Source organism: Neopelma chrysocephalum, unplaced genomic scaffold (genome assembly GCF_003984885.1).
Source record: "Neopelma chrysocephalum unplaced genomic scaffold, ASM398488v2 Primary Assembly neopelma1_166, whole genome shotgun sequence".
NCBI lineage: Eukaryota > Metazoa > Chordata > Aves > Passeriformes > Pipridae > Neopelma > Neopelma chrysocephalum.
The window spans coordinates 1,649,091-1,670,683 of NW_020897828.1; positions in this window are offsets into that span (position 1 = coordinate 1,649,091).

Genomic DNA, 21,593 nt, shown 5'->3' on the forward strand with positions numbered 1-21,593 from the left:
AAAAAATATACCACAGTGCTGCTGCTTTTCTGCTGAATTTCCTCTAAAAAAAAAAAAAGAAAGATTGGGGCATCTTGTGTGGCAGAAGTGCTTTGCTCTGCCTTTACATCTGCTGGTACCTGTGTAAGGAAAAAGCCCTTGAATTCTTCACATTCCAAGGGAATATTTTGGGGATGCTCAGGTTTTGGGGATGAAATTTTATGTGGATGGTCCTCCTGCCTTGAGCATCAGCCCATTCCACACGTGCAGCTGGTTTTGTTAACCCATATTTGGCAAAAAAACCCCCGTTGATTCGAGCCCCAGATCTGTCTGGGGGGACAGGAAGTTAAATCCTAGGGGCCATCTAAGTTTTCTGCCCAAATCTCCCTGTTGTTAAGATTCTGTGTTGTTTCTCTCAGGCTCTGGAGGTCTCTGTGTGAGCTCTGCTCTTCTGGGAGGGGAAAAAAAAAATCAGCTTTTTCCTTTTTTTCCTGGCCAGACCACAGCTTGTCCTGACATGCTCTCGCTCTGGGAATTGGGACTGGGATGTGTATGGGACTTGCTAATGGAAATCTATACCAAGGAGGCCATTTGGATACTTGTCAGGGCCATTTCCACCCTCTTGTGCTGGTGAAGGAACCTCGGGATGAAAACAATCCTCGGAAAAGGGGGCGGATGATGCGTTAAATTCCCACGGGACATCAAAGCTTGAAGCTGCCTTTGTTCAGGAAAAAAGGAAAAGTTAAAATGAATTTCCACTTGAAGCAAACGTGTCCAAGCTGCTGGTCCTTTCACAATCCCCAAAAGTGATGGATTTTGTCATATACACAAATTATTCCCATGGAGAAGACTTGGATGAAACCAAATGGACGCTTCATTGCAGAACTTCCATGGGACACCTTCCAAGAAAACTTTCCCTGCTCCAGCTCCGATCCTCAGAGAAGACCTGGACCTTCAAAAGACAGAAGCTTGGCAGCTAACATTAACACTTGAAGATATTAACAATTGAAATTAATACTTGAAGATATTAATACTTGAAATTAATCCTTGAAGATGCCCCACAAGGTGGATTCAAGGCAGGGGTTGGTGTCTCCTCGTGTGAGGGCAGGAGGTTTTCTCCCAAGCTGGGGCACTTTGGTTACACTCAGGGCTCTTCCTCCCCACTTGAAGCCACAGAATCACAGAATCATTTAAGTTGGAAAAGACCTCTGAGATCAACGAGTCCAACCTACTTTGACTCATCGCTTTGTCAGACCTAAAAGACATTTTGTACATCCCCAAATTTATCTTTCTTCTTTTTCTTTCCCCCCCTCAATTCTTTGGCCTGATGGAAGCTGTTACCTGCCTTTAGGAATGTTGTATAAAGGGATCTCTGCCCCTACAATGCTGCTCTTTAAGGGCTCCAGGTTTGGCCCTGTCAAAATCCCAGCTAAAACTCCCCTTGGCGTCGGTGTCATAATATTCCAAAGCGGTTTATTTTGGGAGCAGTTCAAGATTTACTCATCATCTCAATGTTTCACCACACACACAGCATTGAATAATAGAAGATGGGCAGGTAAATCCAAGGGCTGCAATTCAATCAAGGCCCTTTGTTGATGGCTTAAGCTGAGAGTCAAACAGCTTAAGTAGTTTATGACCAGCAGCAGAACTGCCCTGATTGAATTACTGCTCAGGCATTCAATTGCATAAATGTATTGTTATTTATATGCTGTGCCAGAGCTCTGGTTTAGAGTTAACTGGGGCTGTAACTAATGGGGAAAGAGCAGCATGGCATTCCAGGGCCCCCCCAGCAAGGAAAAGGAAGGATGGGCACTGTGCTCTGTGCTTATGTAAAAATAATTCTTGTGGCACTGCAGGGAATTCGATCCTTCATCCTTGAGAAATGAGGGAGAAATCAAGGCTGTTAGAAATGGTGCTTGGCCCCTGGATCAGAGGAATTCCCATTATTGTTTGGGACCTGTGGAAAGGCTGGATGCATGAATTTCAAAATTCTGATGGATTTAAAGGAAAAGAGATGAAACGGGGGGAAAACAGACACGAGGGACAAGGATGTTACAACCACCCCAAGAGTGAGGTACTGGGAAAAGGGGAATGTAAGAAAGATGGAAACCAGCTGGAATGAGCCCAGAGCTGATCCCAGGGTGGGAGCCAGGCTGGGAGAGCTGGGGGGGTTCACCTGGAGAAGAGAAGGCTCCAGGGAGACCTGGGAGCCCCTTCCAGAGCCTAAAGGGGCTCCAGGAGAGCTGGAGAGGGACTTGGGATAGGGAATGGAGGGACAGGACAAGGGGGGAATGGCTTCAAAGTGAGAGAGGGCAGGGTTAGATGGGATATTGGGAAGGAATTCCTGGCTGTGAAGGTAGGGAGGCCCTGGGATAGAATTCCCAGAGAAGCTGTGGCTGCCCCTGGATCCCTGGAAGTGTCCAAGGCCAGGTTGGACGGGGCTTGGAGCAACCTGGTCTAGTGGAAGGTGTCCCTGCCCATGGCAGGAGGTGGCACTGGATGATCTTTAAGGTCCCTTCCAACCCAAACCACTCAGTGATTCCATAAAGGGGATTTCCAGGGGTCTCTCCTGTCCAAGCTCCCCTGTGTGTGGGGAGGGCAGAGCCCCAAACCCCAATTCCATAAAACCCCTTGCACTGACAAGTGGGAACTATTTTTTAAACACAGCCCAGGGATTTCAAGTTTGTTTTGCTGGAGATTTGGAAAACATTCCCAGCAGCTTCCTAGGGGAGAGCCCAGAGCTCCACAGCAACTCAGGCTCGGCCTCATCCCGGGCTGTCGCTGCAAATTGGAGCTGACAGCCAGAAACTGCTCCCATGGATTTCCTATTGCTCCTTTCAACCAGCCTGGATTGAATTGCACCAAAAGGGCTGACAGCCTTAAAATCCACACCATTAGATCTCATTAAGGGCTGCAAAAATCTGCCTGCTTCCACAAATTTCAAAGTCAATGGATACCTAAGCCCAGTTGTGCTGGTTTAAAGGTGAACCAGCAGGGGAAATGAACCCAACCTAAAAGAGAGATTATAAGTCAGAATAACAATTTAATAAAATAATACAATAAATACAATTATACAGACAAACAGTTGGTTTTAACCCACAAAAGCCAAATGTCTAACCCAGCACCCTGGGGCATGAACAGAGTGGTGTTCCTTGGGCCCCCTGAGTCCAAAGTAAAAGGAGAAGGAAAAAAACCTGTTGGTGAGAGTGTTGGTGCAGTCTGGGCAAGAGTGATGGTCTCAGTCTGGTTGAAAAGTGGTGGTCTCAGTCTGGTTGAGAGTGATGGTCACAGCCCTTCTCTGGATCCCAGGAGTGGTTAAAAAAGTCCCAAGACTCCAAGATAATATATCCTCAGGTTCAGGCAGGAATATCTAGTACTTTCCTCAGGGTAGGGAGTTCCACAATGGGTGTGAGGACAGGAGCACCCTCCTATCTCACAGTTCCACACTGGGTGTGAGGACAGGAGCACCCTCCTCTCTCTCAGGCCTCTTAACACCCAGTTTACAGCCTGAGGAGTCAGGGCTGCTCTGGGCAGAGGGTGTAAATAGTCTATTGAGAACAGTGTCTGGGCAATGGCCTGGAAGGCTCTAGAAAACACAACTTTGGGTTACACCCATCCAGTGATGAACTGGTCCCAGCTGTTCTAACCAGGACACCAGTGGTCACCTCAGAGCCCAGGGACAGCACAACCAGCACGGGTTGTGTGTGTGTGTGTGTTCCTTCTGCATCCAGGCCCAGCTCCAGCTCTCCAGTCTTGCCCCACATCAACATTCCTCAAAGTCCTAAACACAAAGGAAATTCTTTTATTATAGAAAAAACCCAAACCAACAATGGCAACGAGTGTTTCCTTCAGGAAGCCTCCCCCTGACAGTGCTGTTGGAAGCACTGTTAGAACTTATCTTGGGCTCATTAATTACAAGAATAGTCTGTGTGTGTGTGGAAAAATCCCATGGAGGAAACATGGGAGGGAAAGGAAGGGAAGGTTTGGGAAGGGAAAGTTTGGGAAGGTTTGGGAAGGTTTGGGAAGGTTTGGGAAGGGAAGGTTTCGGAAGGGAAGGGAAGGTTTGGGAAGGTTTGGGAAGGTTTGGGAAGGGAAGGTTTCGGAAGGGAAGGTTTGGGAAGGGAAGGTTTGGGAAGGTTTGGGAAGGTTTGGGAAGGTTTGGGAAGGGAAGGTTTGGGAAGGGAAGGTTTGGGAAGGTTTGGGAAGGGAAGGTTTGGGAAGGGAAGGGAAGGGAAGCTGTGCTGTTTATTAGGTGTATGGACATTTGTCCACCAAGGAACTCACTTGTAGCTGAAGTGTCAATTGTTTCTTGCCACTTGTCCCTTTACTCACAAATTGTGACTCAGATGTTTCCACTGAGGCTGCCTGTCTCAGTGAGGAGTGAAGATTAATACTTGCATGGCAGGCAGATTAAGGACTCGGCCCTGTGTATAATTTTTAACACACAGCTTCTGAAAATGTTTCCCTCTGACACATTTCCACCACCTCAGCAAAAATATTGAGCCTCATAAATAGTAATTTTAAAACCAGCTGAGCACAGAAATGCTGGTCACAAAATGATCCTATTTTCAGAAGATTATGCTGCATGAAAGCAGGTTTATTGTGGTGGTGGGACTGGAAGGGGATGAATTGTTGCTCTTCTTCCTCAGTTTTCACATCAAACACGTTGCTGAGAGAATTGGGATTGTTCGGCCTGGAGAAGAGAAGCTTTGGGGTGACCTGTCTGTGGCCTTCCAGGACCTGAAGGAGCTCCAAGAAAGATGGAGAGAGATTATTTCCAAGGGCTGGAGTGACAGGACACAGGGAATGGCTTCAAACTGCCAGAGGGCAGGGATTGATGGGATATTGGCAAGGAATTCCTGCCTGTGAGGGTTGCCCAGGTTGCCCAGAGAAGCTGTGGCTGCCCTTGGATCTCTTCAAGGTCCCTTCCAACCCAACCCATTCTGTGTTTCTATGATTCTCTTGCTCTCCTGGCTGTCATAAAGTCAGCAGACTGTCATTTTTAGGGAATATCAGGAGAAGATAATTTCCTTTTAGGTCTCTGACTCCCCACCCTCCAGATTCAAGTGAATATAAATAAGATATATCAAGGAGTGGTAGAAAAGTTTCTCCCTCTCACACACACAGGCTCTTGGAAATCACTCAAACATCCTTTCAGAGGGGGAGTTTATCAGAAGGCAGAAAACCCTTAATTTGACACTGCAGAGGGGAAAAAAAAGCAGCTAAATGTACTTAAACCATATTCCTCTTCTGTGCCTTACATGAGAAAGGAAATTATCCATGTCCTGGATAACAAATCCGACCTGCACACGTGTTAAAAAACGCTGCACACAAAAAGCAGACAGTCCTGAGATGGTGTTTTTTTATGGTTTCATCAGTTCCTTTGGAGCAGTCTGCTCCAAATCCTGGGAATTCCATCAGGACTTCCTTGGGTCGCTCCAGACCGGAGCGACGGCAGCCTGACCTTGGAACAGCTTAAAAGCCAAGTTGAGACTGGGAGGTCACTTCCCCAACCTCCCAGAGGAAAATAAACAATTCCCAGAGCTGGCCGGGTCCTCAGCTGTGCTGGGGATCCTCATGGATCACTCCCACAAAAACCCAGGAGTTCAGGCTTTAGGCTGCGTTCCTCCTTCCCACCCAGAAATCTCATTTTCAGTCAACTCATTTTGTTCCGCCTGTGGATTTATTTTTGAAAAGCTGGGTTTGGGTAAGATGAGGTGGGATTTTACCAACCTCATGGAATCATGGAATGGTTTGGTTGGGAAGGGATCTTAAAGCCCATCCAGTGCCACCCCCTGCCATGGGCAGGGACACCTTCCACTAGCCCAGGTTGCTCCAAGCCCCATCCAACCTGGCCTTGGACACTTCCAGGGATCCAGGGGCAGCCACAGCTTCTCTGGGAATTCTATCCCAGCCCCTCCCCACCTTCACAGCCAGGAATTCCTTCCCAATATCCCATCTAACCCTATTCTCTGTTAGTTTGAAGCCATTCCCTCTTGTCCTGTCCCTCCATCCCTTGGAATAGTCTCTCTCCATCTTTCTTGTGGCTCCTTCAGGTCCTGGAAGGCCACAGTCAGGTCACCCCAAAGCTTCTCTTCTCCAGGCTGAAAACTTCATGGAATTTTCATGAATCCTTCCCAGATTTCGTTTACTATCCCTATCACATAGGGTCCCTTTCTGACTCCCAGATCTGTGCGTTTGGGTGTGGCCTTTGTTGACTCCTGATGTTACTTTAAGGGTTTTATTGGGGGGAGATAATTTAATTTCCACTGCGTGTTTTAATACCAGTAACACTGAAAATCAGCTGGGTTGATTTTAATACTGCTAAAAATAACATTCTTGCCCTAAGCAAGAGGGTCAGCCCTGTTTTTTTTTTTTGGAGGGGTGATTAAAATGGGAATGTCTCAAAAGCAGCCTGGGAAGTCATTTGTGACTCAAACCTGCCTCACCCAGGAGAGCCATCAGTGATCCAGGCTAAAAATCCCAGAGATTTAAAGAGCATTTCCATTCCAAAGGCCTAAAAATTCCTTGGCATCCTGTCTTTAAGTGCCCCACAAGGCACTTGAAATCCCAGAGGCTGATTTTATGCCCCAAGTCACAAAAACATCTTCACTATTTATATCACCAGCAACCACAACAACCATTTAATCCCTAAATTTCCAAGGAGGGAAGAGTTCCATAAAAATTCCAGCTCTGCTGCCTCAGGTAGACCAATAAATTCATGATGATCAAGCAGGTTTTGCAGAAATAAAATGAAGATACTGAAGAGCAAAACTTCCAGACTCTAAACAAAGTTGGAGGAGAGTCATTAAATCAATGCTGGGTTTAATTTTATTTTTTTCTTACTGAAGGAAAAGGAAAAAAAAAAAGGGCCATGAATTCTTATCAAGCTTCCTTAAAGGACAGCTTGGCATCGGCTCCGACTTCTTAAAATTAAAATTATATTGATTTTCCATTTGGTTAAATAAATGTGCCTCCCTGAGCTTGCTTTAGGAGAAGAAAAATGTTTTTTAGGGCAATTTTCTCCTCAGCAATCTCTTGGATTTTGCATGGGGAATGTACATCCACATCCAAATTAAGGAATTACCCGGAACGGCCAGAATTCCTGGGGTCACAGGACAAGTTTCACCCTCTTAAAACAAAGAAAACCACCCAAAATTCAAGTTCTCTCAGCACTGATGCTTTGATTTAACACTGTCTGTGAATATTTGTATTGTTCAGGAAAAAAACTGGTGGTTGCAGGAAATATTTAGGAATATTTACATTATTCAGGAAAGGAATTGGTGGTTGTGTGAAATTTCCAGGAATATTTATATTATTTAGGAAAGAAATTAGTGGTTGTAAAAATTTCCATAAATATTTATGTTGTTTAGGAAAGGAATTGGTGGTTGTGTGAAATATCCAGGAATATTTACATATTTAGGAAAAAAAATTGGTGATTATGTGAATTGTCCAGGAACATTTTCATTATTTAGGAAAGAAATTGGTGGTTGAGCAAAACTTCTATAAATATTTCCATTATTTAGGAAAGAAATTGGTGGTTGTATGAAATGTCCAGGAACATTTATATTATTGAAGAAAGAAATTGGTGGTTGTGTGAAATATCCAGGAATATTTCCATTATTTAGGAAAAAAATTAGTGCTTGTATGTAATATCCAGGAATATTTACTTTGTTTAGGAAAGAAATTGGTGGTTTTATGAAATCTCCAGGAATATTTCCACTGTTTAGGAAAGAAATTGATGGTTGAGCAAAATTTCTATAAATATTTACATTCTTTAGGAAAGTAATTGGTGGTTGTACAAAATTTCCAGGAATATCTCCATTATTTAAGAAAGAAATTGGTGGTTGTGTGAAATTTCCACAAATATTTATATTATTCAGGAAAGAAACTGGTGGTTGTGTGAATTGTCCAGGAATATTTCCATTATTTAGGAAAGAAACTAGTGGTTGTAGGAAATATCCAGAAATATTTCCATTGTTTGAGAAAGAAATTGGTGGTTGTATGAAATTTCCAGCAATATTTGCATTATTCCAGAAAGAAATTGGTGGTTGTAGGAAATTTTCAGGAATATTTCCATTGTTTAGGAAAGAAATTGGTGGTTGTGTGAAATTTCCAGGAATATTTACATTTTTAGGAAAGGAATTGGTGGTTGTGTGAAACATCAAGGAATATTTACATTATTTAGGAATGAAATTGGTGGTTGTATGAAATTTCCAGGAGTATTTCCATTATTTAAGAAAGAAATTGGTGGTTGTAGGAAATTTCCATAAATATTTATATTGTTCAGGAAAGGAATTGGTGGTTGTAGGAAATTTCCAGGAATATTTCCACTATTTAGGAAAGAAATTGGTGATTTTATGAAATGTCCAGGTATATTTCCATTATTCAGGAAAGAAATTGGTGGTTGTGTGAAATTTCCAGGAATATTTACATTTTTCGGAAAGGAATTGGTGCTGTATGAAATATTCAGGAATATTTAGGGTTATTTAGGAAAGAAATTGGTGGTGTATGAAATATTCAGGAATATTTAGGGTTATTTAGGAAAGAAATTGGTGGTTGTAGGAAATTTCCAGGGATATTTCCATTATTCAGGAAAAAAATTGGTGGTTGCAGGAAATGTCCACAAATATTTATATTATTCAGGAAAGAAACTGGTGGCTTTGTGAATTGTCTTCGACAGGAAAGGCCAGGAAACTGAGCATTCCTTACCCTCTGGCACTTCTATAAAAACATTATTTTATTTAGAATAAATAATTTTTTATTTTATTTAGAATAGCAAAAACAAAAAAAGGCTTTTATTGTGTTACAGCGTTTGCATCAAAAATTAATATTTCGATATTCAAAAATGAATATTTCAAAAATGAATATATCAAAAATGAGAATATCCTTCCCAGACTTCCCAGCCACCTGAATACTCCGAATTACACTCCATTTTCTAAACAGTCACATAAAAACCTGTTTTGTGGGATTATTTGGATGCCAAGGGAAGTGGGACATTCCTGACTGTGGATTTGTTTCACACGGGGTCACAAATAGATTTCAGGTGCCCAATTCCCAGGCTTTTTCTCCGTTGTTAAATGAAGATTTTTCCCTTTATTATATTCCCTTTTCTTCCCAGATTTTCTACAGGGAAAGACCCAAACTCTTGCTCCTCACTGACCAATTAACATCCCAAATTAAGGGAGCTGCCAAGACAACTGTTACTTTCTTTCTCTTCCCAGAATTTCCTCTTTTATTTTATTTTTTTTGGTATGCTTTTTCTCCTTTTTGTTTTCTCCAGCTCTTTCCCTTTCCCACTGACCTTTCTACCCTTGGAAATGTCAAATTTCTCTCTTGTCTTCTCAGTTTTCTCCCTTCCCCTTGGCCCTGAGAACGTTGACGATGCTCTGAGCTCGTTGGTCCTCAACTAAAACTCTTGTTTCAAGGGTTTTGATGGAAGCCAAATGTCAAAATAATAGGATTTACCATATTTGTGCTTTTTTTCAGTTTCAAATATGATTCTCTTTTATTTTCTGAAAAAATCCTGTGCAAACTGTCGGATTTTGAAGATCTCTCGACCTCTGCTGCCTGTTTGGGCGAATTTGAAAGGAACACTTGAGGGGAGATAAACTTAGAGGAGATAAACTTCCTTTTCCAGGCAGTTCTGACTGCCAGAAGCTGTCCCATCACCCAGCCAGGAGAAAGACAGATGGGGAAGACTGGGAGCAAAACCATTCCAGAAGAAGAGACACCTCCTGGAAATGGGAATGTGGGAAGTCTGTGCTGGATGTGGGCCCTTTTTTCCCTCTGCAAGGCCGTTATCAGAAAGGTGAAATGTTTCTTAGCAGATTTATTTATAAAACTATTGTTTGACTCCTCCTTCTCCTCAATATTCCTGAAAATTTTCTCATTCTGTTGTTCTCCAAGATGACTCATGGATTGGGAAGAACAAGAGGTGCTGAATGTTCTTCCTTCCTGCAGGCTGGGAGGTCACGGCACGGAATCGGAGAGTCATGGAATGGTTTGGGTTGGAAGGGACCTGAAAGATCATCCAGTGCCACCCCCTGCCATGGGCAGGGACACCTTTCACTTGCCCAGGTTGCTCCAAGCCCCGTCCAACCTGGCCTTGGACACTTCCAGGGATCCAGGGGCAGCCACAGCTTCTCTGGGAATTCTATCCCAGCCCCTCGCCACCCTCACAGGGAAGAATTCCTTCCCAATATCCCATCCAACCCTACTCTTTGTCACTTTGAAGCCATTCCCCCTTGTCCTGTCCCTCCAGCCCTTGGACACTTCCAGGGATCCAGGGGCAGACACAGCTTCTCTGGGCAACCTGGGCCAGGGCCTCACCACCCTCACAGGAAAAAATTCCTTCCCAATATCCCATCTAACCCTACCCTCTGGCAGTTTAAATCCATTCCCCTTGTCTTGTCCCTCCATCCCTTGGAAATAGTCTCTCTCCATCTTTCTTGGAGCCCTTTCAGGCCCTGCAAGGCCACAATCAGGTCACCCCAAAGCTTCTCCTCTCCAGGCTGAACAATCCCAGCTCTCCCAGCCTTTCCTCCCAGCAGAGCTGCTCCAGCCCTGGGATCCTCTTGGGGCCTCCTCTGGACTCTCTCCAGCAGCTCCATGTCCTTGCTGGGCTGTTCCCCAGGGCTGGAGCAGCTCTGCAGGGGGGTCTCACCCGAGGGGGCAGAGGGGCAGATGTTCAGGGGAGGTTCTTCCTCCCCATCCAGGCCAATGAGTTTTGGCAGGACCACAATTCCTTCCTGGCTCTCCTTTCCTTCCAAAACCCTCTGGCTGCTCTCCCGAGAGCCAGGATGCTCCGAGGACTTGCAGTGCTCATCTCCAAGGCCATCAGCAATTCCTGGAGCTCAGGTGACTTATTCATATCCCCTTTGACGAGTCAGATTGAAACGCACGCCGAAAAAAAACGACTTTTCACCGTCGGAGCTCATTAAGTTTTATGCCCAAAACAAAATCATTAGTCAGGAGCTCTGGAAACTCCTCGGCTAAAGTGGGCATCTATTGAATCTCCCCAATGCAATTCTTCCTTCTAATATGGTAATTCGTTATCTGGATTTAATTAGCTGCAGGGTGAAAGGTTGCTTGGGCAGGGGTTGTTCTGCAGGAGCCCGATGGAAATTTTTAAGTACTTTCACTCTGGGCTGACTGTCTTTCCAGATCAATCTTCCTGCTTAATGACAACCAATACTTTCAGATATGATTACAGCCCAGCTCCATCTTTTCACGAGCCGAGACTCTTTGGAATCATATGTATTGATCTTTTTAATAGAAGTCAAGAAAAATGAAATTACCCTGCCTTCTTTTTTTGCAAAACTATGATAAATGGGAACTGGGAAAGTTACAGAAGACTTTTTTTATTTTTTTTTTTTTTCCTTTCTCTCTCTCTCTCTCTCTCTGTTGGGGATTATTTTAATCTCTAAAAAAAATGATGGTCTTTGTAATAATGTTTGTCTTTCCATTATGCACATTTGCAGCGAAGCCAGAACTTATTTTTGAATTCCTTTATATAACCACATTTAAGCAAAGACATGTCAAAATTGCCTGCTGGTGTATTTAGGGATCTATCAAGTAGACTCTGGGCTAAAGGAGAAAGCAGCTTTTTAGATGCCAAAAGATTGTATTTTCTTGGCATCTACGAGTTTAATCCAATTTCTGAACAGTGTTTTGAGATGTCTACAATCAAGTTTTCATTTGTTTCTTATATAGATCTTCCCCTTCATTGCCTGTAATAATTGTGACAAGAGACTTGACTTATCTGCATTTTCTTGCTTCCCAGAAGTCTCATCCTGGCTCTCACTTATCCAATTTTCAATGGAAATATCATTGAAGTCTCCTGGCTCTGCCTTTTGCTTCGTGTTTGCAAAGCTCCAAGAATTTCCAGAGGAAATGTTCCTGTTGTCCCCTGATCCCGAGGCCTGGAGAACACAATTTTGGCTTTATATCACATTATAACCATCTTTTCACCCCACTGAGAACAATATTTCCTGGTCTGACTTCTCATTTTTGTGCCACCAGAATGGAAGTAAAAAGGTGTTGGATCCCTTGTTAATTGTAGCTGTTCTTCAGGGATAAATCCCACTCTAAAAGCAGGGGGTGAGATAAATCTTAGTGGCAACAGTGGCAGGAAAAAGATGTGGATAAATCATGGGAGAAATGGAAAATATATATGGGGTATATATTATATATAAAATATATATAAAATATAAAAATATAAATATACAAATATACAAACCAGAAATATATATGATATATAATATAAATATTACATTATATATAATGTAAATATATGTAATATGGATATTATATATTTTAAATAAATATAAAATATATAAAATAGAAATATATGTGATATCTAATATAAATATTATATTATATGCAATATGAATATATAATATAGATATATATTTTATATAAATGTACAAATATATAAAATAGAAATATATATGATTTATAATGTAAATATTGTATTATATACAATATAAATATATAAATATAGATATTATATACTATATATAAAAACATACATTTATATATTTTATATAATTTATATATTTTATAATATATAAATTGTGTATTTTATAATGTATATGATTTATATATTTTATATAAATATATAAAATATATTAAAAATATTTTAAAAATTATAATATTATATAGAAAATATATCTCACTGGTGTTGATGGGAATGGGAAAACACACACCTGACCTGCAGATATTTCAAATCAGGGGCACAGAAAAACTTCCCTCAGCTTGAAAGGCAATGCCATGTTCTCTTATTGCCTGACTGATCCTCACTTCTCAAATCTTCCATGCTGTAAATCCAGGGCTTTTCCACTCTTATTTCCACCAGGCAATTTCCCTTATTTTTTATTTTCTAATCACCCCCCCTAATTTTTTAACTCCCTCTTCACTTTTCATTAGTTGTCTTGACACAGGAGTTTCCAGTTCTCAGGTATTTGGGTTTATTGCTGCCCTTGAAACTCAAGATTTTTCCATCACGTGCCTTTCTGAGTTCTTTGGGAACCTGTGCCAAAATTAAAAAATTAACATTTTTTGTGCATATTGTCAAATTCCTGCCTAAAAACGGGCTGACAGAACAACTTACCTTTTTTCTTTTTTCCTCCCCAGGTAAACTGAACTAAATAAAATGCCAAACAATTCTACACCATCCTTCTCAAAGTGGTTAATTTGCATCTTCATTAAATAACAAAGAGGTAAAATCCCAGGCAGGATTCTGCAAAACAAGCTCTAAAATGACACATGAAAACTGCCTGTTTTGAACCATCCTAAAGGGTTTTGAGACCTGTTGGGACATCCTGGATTATTTTTAAGGAAAACACTTGAAATAGTAAAATTTGGGGTTGGGGGGTTTGCGTGGTGATACCCAGGATTTATGTTCAGCTCAGTGGGATTTTACACCCACCCTGTTTGGTCCCTCCTCGTTTTCCAACCTCTTCCTGCTGCTCACTGGACACAAGTTCCTCTTGCTGACATCCTTATCCCACGGATTCTCCCTTAAAATCATAAAATCATGGAACGGTTTGGGTTGGAAGGGACCTTAAAGCTCCTCTTGCTCCTTGTCCAGATTGCTCCAAACCCCATCCGACCTGACCTTGAATATATATTTTCCCTTGAATATCCCATTCCCAGGAATTCTTATCCTTGCAAACCCTCTGAAACCTCTCTGATTACATTTTATATCACATAATTTTTAATGGATTAGGTCTTTTAAAGGTAAATTTTGATATTTCATCCAGCCAGGGGCGTGTCTGTGCCCCGTCTGACCTGACCTTGAATATTTATTTTCCCTTGAATATCCCATTCCCAGGAATTCTTACCCTTACAGAAACCCTGAAACCTCACTGATTACATTTTATATCCTATCATTTTTAATGGTCTAGGCCTTTTAAAGGTAAATTTTGACATTTCATCCAGCCAGGGGCGTGTCTGTGCTGCAGATGGACTAAGCCAGGTTGATAAAACCAGAAAATCCAGGGCTTAAATGAGAAGCCTGAGGTTAAAAAAAAGGCAATTATATGGTGATTGCTTTAGGTGTAACTCAGTATTTTCATTTTAAAGAGTTTTGGATGTTTCAGCACAACTTGAAACCACCCAGGCTCAGTTAAAACTGGTTTTAATTAGACTTTCTCAGAGTTTGCTTTACGAAATTGGGCTGATTTTACGTGTCTGGCTGATTTTTGGTATTTAATGTTATTTAATGTTATTTAATCTTGTTATTTAATGTTATTTTTTGTTATTTAATGTTATTTAATTTTGTTACTTAATGTTATTTTTTGTTGTTTAATGAAGATGCAAAACTAACCCCGTCGGGCAGGAGAAGGTAGAGCTGCACTGCAACATAGATTTATTAGGGAATAAATGTTTATTTATTTATCTGGGAAAAGCCAAGTTATTCTGCTAGTAAAGTTTTAGTCCTGAACAAACATTTCTTTGGGAAAACAACTTCTTTGGCTTGTTTTGAACACTGGAAGATAATAATGTGTATGACACAGAGAGAAATAAAGTTCTTCCATCCTGTTTATCTGAGTTTTCAGTTCCTATGTTGAGATTAAACACTATTTTTTTTAGCAAATATGTATTAAAATTTATTATCACATATCCAAAGCAGTCTGGAATAAATAATTCTATTTAATCCATCAAATACTTATAAGTGAAGGTTTTTATGTGAATTCATTCTTTAAGGAAAAAAGGTCCAACTATTCCTGTGTTATTTGGATCCCTTGAGGAGTCTCCCTATTTACCTGAATAATCCAAATATAAGACCTGTCTGGGCATTGTAGCACTTTTATATCAAAGAAATGGGTATTAAATTGAGTTTTTAAAATTCTTTTCAATGTAAAAATTTATGGGATGAGCCTGAACTAATGATTTACTCCACAAATAGTGTTTCACATATAGAATATCTACAGGATAAGGCAAGATGTAATTTTATTTATTTCTTTAGTGTGGCTGAGCTTCACATCCAGGCAGGAAGGAATTGAGATGTATTCAGGTAGAAGGAGAAATCTAAAATTACATAAAGTGATAGAAACTATAAGTTTTCAGCATGTTTTTTTCTCAGCTCATCTCAATTATTATTTAAATAATTATTTTATATATACGTATTATCTTAAAAATATATTTAAATATATTTAAATATATTATTTTACATTATATAAAATAATAATTAGTTTCTATATATTAATTATATAAATAATATAGAATATATTTATATAATTTATATATTCTATATATAATCATATTAATAATTAATATGCAACAATTATTTTATCTACATTAATTATATAAATAATTATCATTAAATAAACAATTTTAAAATTATTATAAATGTATAATTTTTATTTCACTCTACATCCTTACATAATAAATGTAGAGTAAGAGGAAGGAACACATTGTTTTTCTGACTAAGTGCTGAGAGACTTGGCTTTGCAACTCCTTGGAATCATCCCTGCAAGGGAAAAATTAATCAGTTTTTTGTCGGTCTAGAGCTTTTCTCTCATTCTTTAGCTCCACTGATCCTTCTGACACAAGGCAATGAAACAGTTAAATCTGTGCTGGGTATCCCCCTGAAGAATAAATCCAACACCACTTATTTAAAATGGGAAAATGTTTGGGCTGGCAAAGAATTTTTTCCATTCAGTTATTTTTTTATGGAAAACTTTTTCTCCTGATGAACGATTTTTTTTTTTTAATCCGAAGTCTTTAATGGGAATCAGCTGTCTGCTTTTTTTTTTCTTCTTCCCCTTTTCCTGGAAAATCTTGGCTTTTTATTGAAAGAAGAAATTATAAGGAAGAGAAGAAAATATTTCAGCGAAGAAAAATAGAGGTGGTTACTAATTGGTTATTTTACTGTCTAAAAAGTCAAATTAACAACATATATAAAAGCCAGAATGACAGAAATAAAGGAAAATATCCTTTTTGACTATTGTGGAAAGAGAATTGGGATTGGAAACCCTGGAGGAAATGGATTTTGGGAGCCAGCAAAGAGAAATTCATGTCTCAGATGAAAGGATGACAGTTAGGAACAGATTCCACCAGGAATTGTTTTCCCCTCTGGAATTTGATAACTGTTAATTCTTCATATCCTTGTCTTCTGCCAATGAACAGAGTCCTTTCCACTGATAAGAAATTCATATTGTTAAACTCCACGTGAACTCCGAAAATATTAAGGCCTAAATGCTTCCCAGCAGATATGAACAGCAAAATGTCAGAGAAAATTTAATAATTGAGCTTAATAAAATAAAGCTGGAGTTTGGAATCTTGCTTGAGATGTTCCTGAAAGGACAATCACTCTTCGGAAACTAAGTCAGGAATGAAATGTAGTCCCTGGTTAATTGGGAAAGGATCGATGGGTTTAACGAAGCCGGAGTCCTTCCAAAGGAGCAGCAGCTCAAAGCAGTGTGGGTTTGAACAGGGGGCTCTGGTTTTTTACCCTTCTGCCTCCTGAGAGACTCAACATTTCATCCAAACCCACGGTTCAGGATGGCCTTGGGGGGAGGTTGGTCAACCCAACCTCTTGTGTGAGGCCCCGAGGGTGATTGGAAAGGAATTTCGTGATTTGGAGTGAATGGAAATGAATTGAAATCAAGTGACATGAATTGAAATTTGCAGATGACACCAAGCTGGGGGGGAGTGTCGATCAGCTGGAAGGCAGGAGGGCTCTGCAGAGGGACCTGGACAGGCTGGATCCATGGGCTGATTCCAACGGGATGAGGTTCAACCAGGCCAAGTGCCGGGTCCTGCCCTTTGGCCACAACAACCCCCGGCAGCTCCAGGCTGGGACAGAGTGGCTGGAGAGCAACCAGGCAGGAAGGGAGCTGGGAGTGTGGATGGACAGGAAGCTGAACAGGAGCCAGAGTGTACCCAGGTGGCCAAGAAGGCCAATGGATCCTGGCCTGGATCAGGAACAGTGTGGCCAACAGGTCCAAGGAAGTGATTCTGCCCCTGGACTCAGCGCTGGTGAGGCCACCCCTGGAGTGCTGTGTCCAGTTCTGGGCCCTCAGCTCAGGAAGGACATTGAGGTCCTGGAGCAGGTCCAGAGGAGAGCAACGAGGCTGGGGAAGGGACTGGAGCACAAGTGCTGTGAGGAGAGGCTGAGGGAGCTGGGGCTGTTCAGCCTGGAGAAGAGGAGGCTCAGGGGAGACCTCCTCACTCTCTGCAACTCCCTGACAGGAGGGGGGAGCCAGGGGGGGGTTGGTCTCTTTTCCCAGGCAACTCTCAGCAAGACAAGAGGGCTCAGGGTCTTCAGCTGTGCCAGGGGAGGTTTAGGTTGGATATTAGGAAGAATTTCTTTCCAGAGAGGGTGATCAGCCATTGGAATGGGCTGCCCAGGGAAGTGGTGGATTCTCCATCCCTGGAGGTTTTTAAGAAGAGACTGGATGTGGCATCAGTGCCATGGGCTGGGAACCACAGCGGGGTTGGATCAAGGGTTGTACTTGATGATCTCAGAGGTCCCTTCCAACCCAGCTGATTCTATGATTCTATGAAATGAATTGGAATTGACTGAAATCAAACAAAATTAATTGAAATGGATTGGAATTGATTGAAAAGAATTGACATTGATTGGAATTGAGTGGTGATCTGAGATGAACGCTGCCTTTGTACGGCCACATCCTGCCATGAAAGGCTTCATCTTCACAGCTGATCCCCCATTTGTTACCTAGGAACGGTTTGTAGAATGAATAATCCTAATTTTTGGGTCCCCATCTCTCACCCTGTGACGATTCCACAAGCTCCAGGCAGCACTCGCTGCCCAGGAAGGAGCAGAGGACAAATGGCAGCAGCTCCATCTCCACGGGCGCGTTCTGGGGAGCCCACGGGCACAGAGGGGAATTTGAAGTGAGGAAAGAAGGAAAAACCAAAGCAGGAAAACAGGGAATCACCACGGGATACTCCACAAATGGCAGGTATTCAGTTATTCAGGTTGAAATGCAGAGATGAGCAAAGAAAGGAGAGAGACACTGGGGAGAAGGAGAAAACGGTTCAATATGGGACTGGCAAAGAAAGCAAGGGAGACAGGAGCAAGTACAAAGGCAACCTGAGCTGGAGACCATCTGCCAGTCAGGTTCAGAGGTCCTGCTGCAAATTATGCAGGTGTTCCTGAGAGATGTCTCCAGCATTTCTGAGCATGGGAAGCAATAGGGAAAGGTTGGGCTGTTAAATAGAATAAAGACCAAGGGAGCGTCTGCAACAAACCAGGTTGGATGTTGGAAAAGGGTTTCTCACAGAAGGAGTGGTCAGGCCTTGGAATAAGTGTCCCAGGGAGGTGGTGGAGTCACCATCTCTGGGAGTGTTCAAGAGGCAGCAGGATGTGAAACTTAGGGATGTAATTTAGGGGTGATTGTGGTGGTGCTGGATCATCCCGAAGGGCTCTGCCAACCTTGGTGATGCTGTGAAAACCTTCTTGGATGTTTTTTTTTACTCCTCCTCTTCTCTTGCCAACGGGTCAGTCTGGCAGGTTTTTACTTCCCAGCAATGGGTTGATGGAACAGGTGGCAAATATCAGGGAAGTGTCTGAAAAAATGTGACCCCGAACGAAATCTTCTTTCCTGTAACATCTCCCGGTATCTGCCGACCATAAAATTTAATCAGGTGATCAAGAAGAGATGGCAAACTCTACATTTGACATGATCTCCCTTTGTATTTTCCTTCTGATTATTTCCATCTGCCTCCTGCCTGAAAAAAAGAGTGCTTTTCAGCTGCTTCTTTGGGTGAATAATTCTAGAAGATTTTCAATAAGGCTGAGGCAATTTTAGCCAAAATCTTTGTGACAATGCAGGGCTGGAGGTGAGAAGTCAGATCTAGTTTTGGGGTAGTTAGAACTAGTATTTGTTCATGTTTATGAGCATGAGATCCAAGAAAATAAGACAGCTTTATTTCAGACCCCCCTCATTAGGTGTTATTCCTGAAAGCCAAAAGGTTCCCACTTGTCTCTTTTTCTCCACTGAGGATTTAACACCCCAAAATTTCTGAATTGTAGCGAATTTTACATGTACTCCACAAAACCAGGTTGCCACTGGCAGCTCTCTAGACTTCAATCTCCTGCAGGGTCATAACATCTGTTATGCATTTATAGGATCCCTACTAATATATTAAAAAAGAGTGGATTTATTATGTGAGGGTTGAATCGTGGAGACTTTTTCCACGTGCTGGAATCGGTCAGTAGGTTATCCTGAAGCAGCTAAATATAGCTATTTCTATATTTTCACATATATTGGAGTGCTCAGTGCTGCTATTTTGGTCACTCAGCCCCAACCAGGCTCCAGAGCAAACAATGGAAACACTCCCTTTGTTTGCAGGATTGGGCCTCGAGGCTTTATTGTGAAACCACGTCCAAGGAACCAGAATAGAAGTTGGTAGGAAAAGTTTCAAGGAAAAGCATCCAGGTCTTAAAATCAGACTTTTTTTTTTTTTTTTTACAGAGAATGGACCAATTTCAAGAAAACATTTATAATGGGGAAAATTCCTGAGGTCCAGGCAAGTGTCTCTGTTCAGACCTAAACTCAGTGAAAGGACAAGAGGAAAAGGCCTCAAGTTGCACCAGGGAAGGTTCAGATGTGATATTAGATTTTTTTTCTCTGCAGGAGTGGTCAGACCTTGGAATAAGTGTCCCAGGGAGGTGGTGGAGTCCCTGTGTCTGGGAGTGTTCCAGAGGTGTCTGGATGTGTCCCTTGGGGACATGGATTAGGGGTGACTGTGGTGGTGCTGGGTGAGGGTGGCACTGGATGATCCTGGAGGTCTCTTCAAACCCTGATGATCCTGGGATTCTGTTTGAGGATTAATTATGATTCAGGTGAATGAGGAGCAAGAAATTAAACTCCCACTGCCCACATGAATGACTGAATTCCAGTTCTTTTTGGTGGAGCATCCTCTTCCCCGTGAGTAGTCATGAAAGTCTGGACTCTTTTTGCCTCCTAAAAAAATGCCTGTGGGTAGGAAAAATAACTTCCCATTTGTGCTCCAGCCATAACCCTGGGCTGGTAAAATCCAGTTTTGCTTGTGCCTGCCCTGTGCTGCTCTTTATTTGCTCAGTGGGTGGGTGGGGATGACATTTCCCTACAGGAAAACACGAACTCCGGAACCTTTTCCCTCTCTCAGCTCGGCGTCACCGACGTCGTCGGACGTCAAGAGGCCTGGTTTGAAGTCAGCACATCCTCCTCCTGTCCTGGTAGGGGGATACCAGGCTCCCTTTGTGTGACCACGAGCCACCTTGGACAAAGAGAATGGTTTTTTTCCCTGGCCAGCCAAGGAAATCCTTGGTCAAGATAAACAGCTTCCCCTCCACTCTCCTGCTGCCAGGAAGCTCTAAATGGAGTCTCTGTAGTAGCTTGATTTTTCTTGTTGTTTTTTTTTTTTAAGTGTTTTATTACTTTATTTCTTATTGAAAGTTCAGGCCTGAGCTCTAAGCCAGAAAATTGAAGCTGTGTTGGAACTGTTGAAAGGCCACAGACCTTGCTAAAAGTTCAGGTATTTCCGAGTCCTGAGGAGGCGTGTGAGCGTTTACGTGGCAGAATTTTTTGGGAGAGAGCAGCTCTGCTGGTCCCTTCTCTCTGCCTCCAGTGGGACCATCTTTGCCTGGTGACAAATCCCCTGAAAAGCATCTTTGTTCCTCCCAAATCTTTATGTAAACTCCACCTCTGCTCACCAGGGCAGCCAGTCCTGCTGTCACTACCAATCCCAGAATCCCGGAATGGTTGAGGTTGGAAGGGACCTTAAAGCTCCTCCAGTTCCAACCCCCTGCCCTGGGCAGGGACACCTGCCAGCCTTCTACATTTGCAGGAGAAAAGGGGAAGAGCCAAGCAAAGCACTGACTCCTGTTCTCAAAATACCAAACCAAACCAAGGCCCTTTGTGATTTTTCCAGCCTGGCTCAGGAATTCCAAGTGATGATATAACTGGAGAGTTTGAAATCATGGAATGGTTTGAGTTGGAGGGGACCTGAAAGATCACCCACACCCACCCCCTGCCACGGGCAGGGACACCTTCCACTAGCCCAGGTTGCTCCAAGTTTATCCAACCTGGCCTTGGACACTTCCAGGGATCCAGGGGCAGCCACAGCTTCTCTGGGAATTATATCCCAGCCCCTCACCACCCTCACAGGAAAGGGTGGGATATCCTTCCCAATATCCCATCTAACCTTGCCCTCCTTCAATTCAAAACCATTCCCCCTTGTCCTGTCACTCTCTGCCCCTATAAAACATCCCTCTCCTTCCTTTTTTAATCCCCTTTAGGTCCTGCAAGGGGCTCTCAGGTCTCCCTGGATCCTTCTCTTCTCCAGGTGAACCCCCCCAGCTCTCCCAACCTGGCTCCAGAGCAGAGGGACTCCAGCCCTTGGATCACCTTCATGGCCCTAAAATACAGCTTTGCTGCCCAGCTCAGGTGTTTGGGGGTATGGGAAAGATTATGAATCCCATTGAAAAGAAGATTGTCTCAGCTGTCCCAGAATGTGTGTTTTCCAGTAAGATTTTTAGGCAGTTTTTTCTTAAAATCCATCATTTTTCAATAGATTGGGAAAAGACCAGAAATGCGTAGAATAAGCTCCTTTCCTTTCCTTTCCTTTCCTTTCCTTTCCTTTCCTTTCCTTTC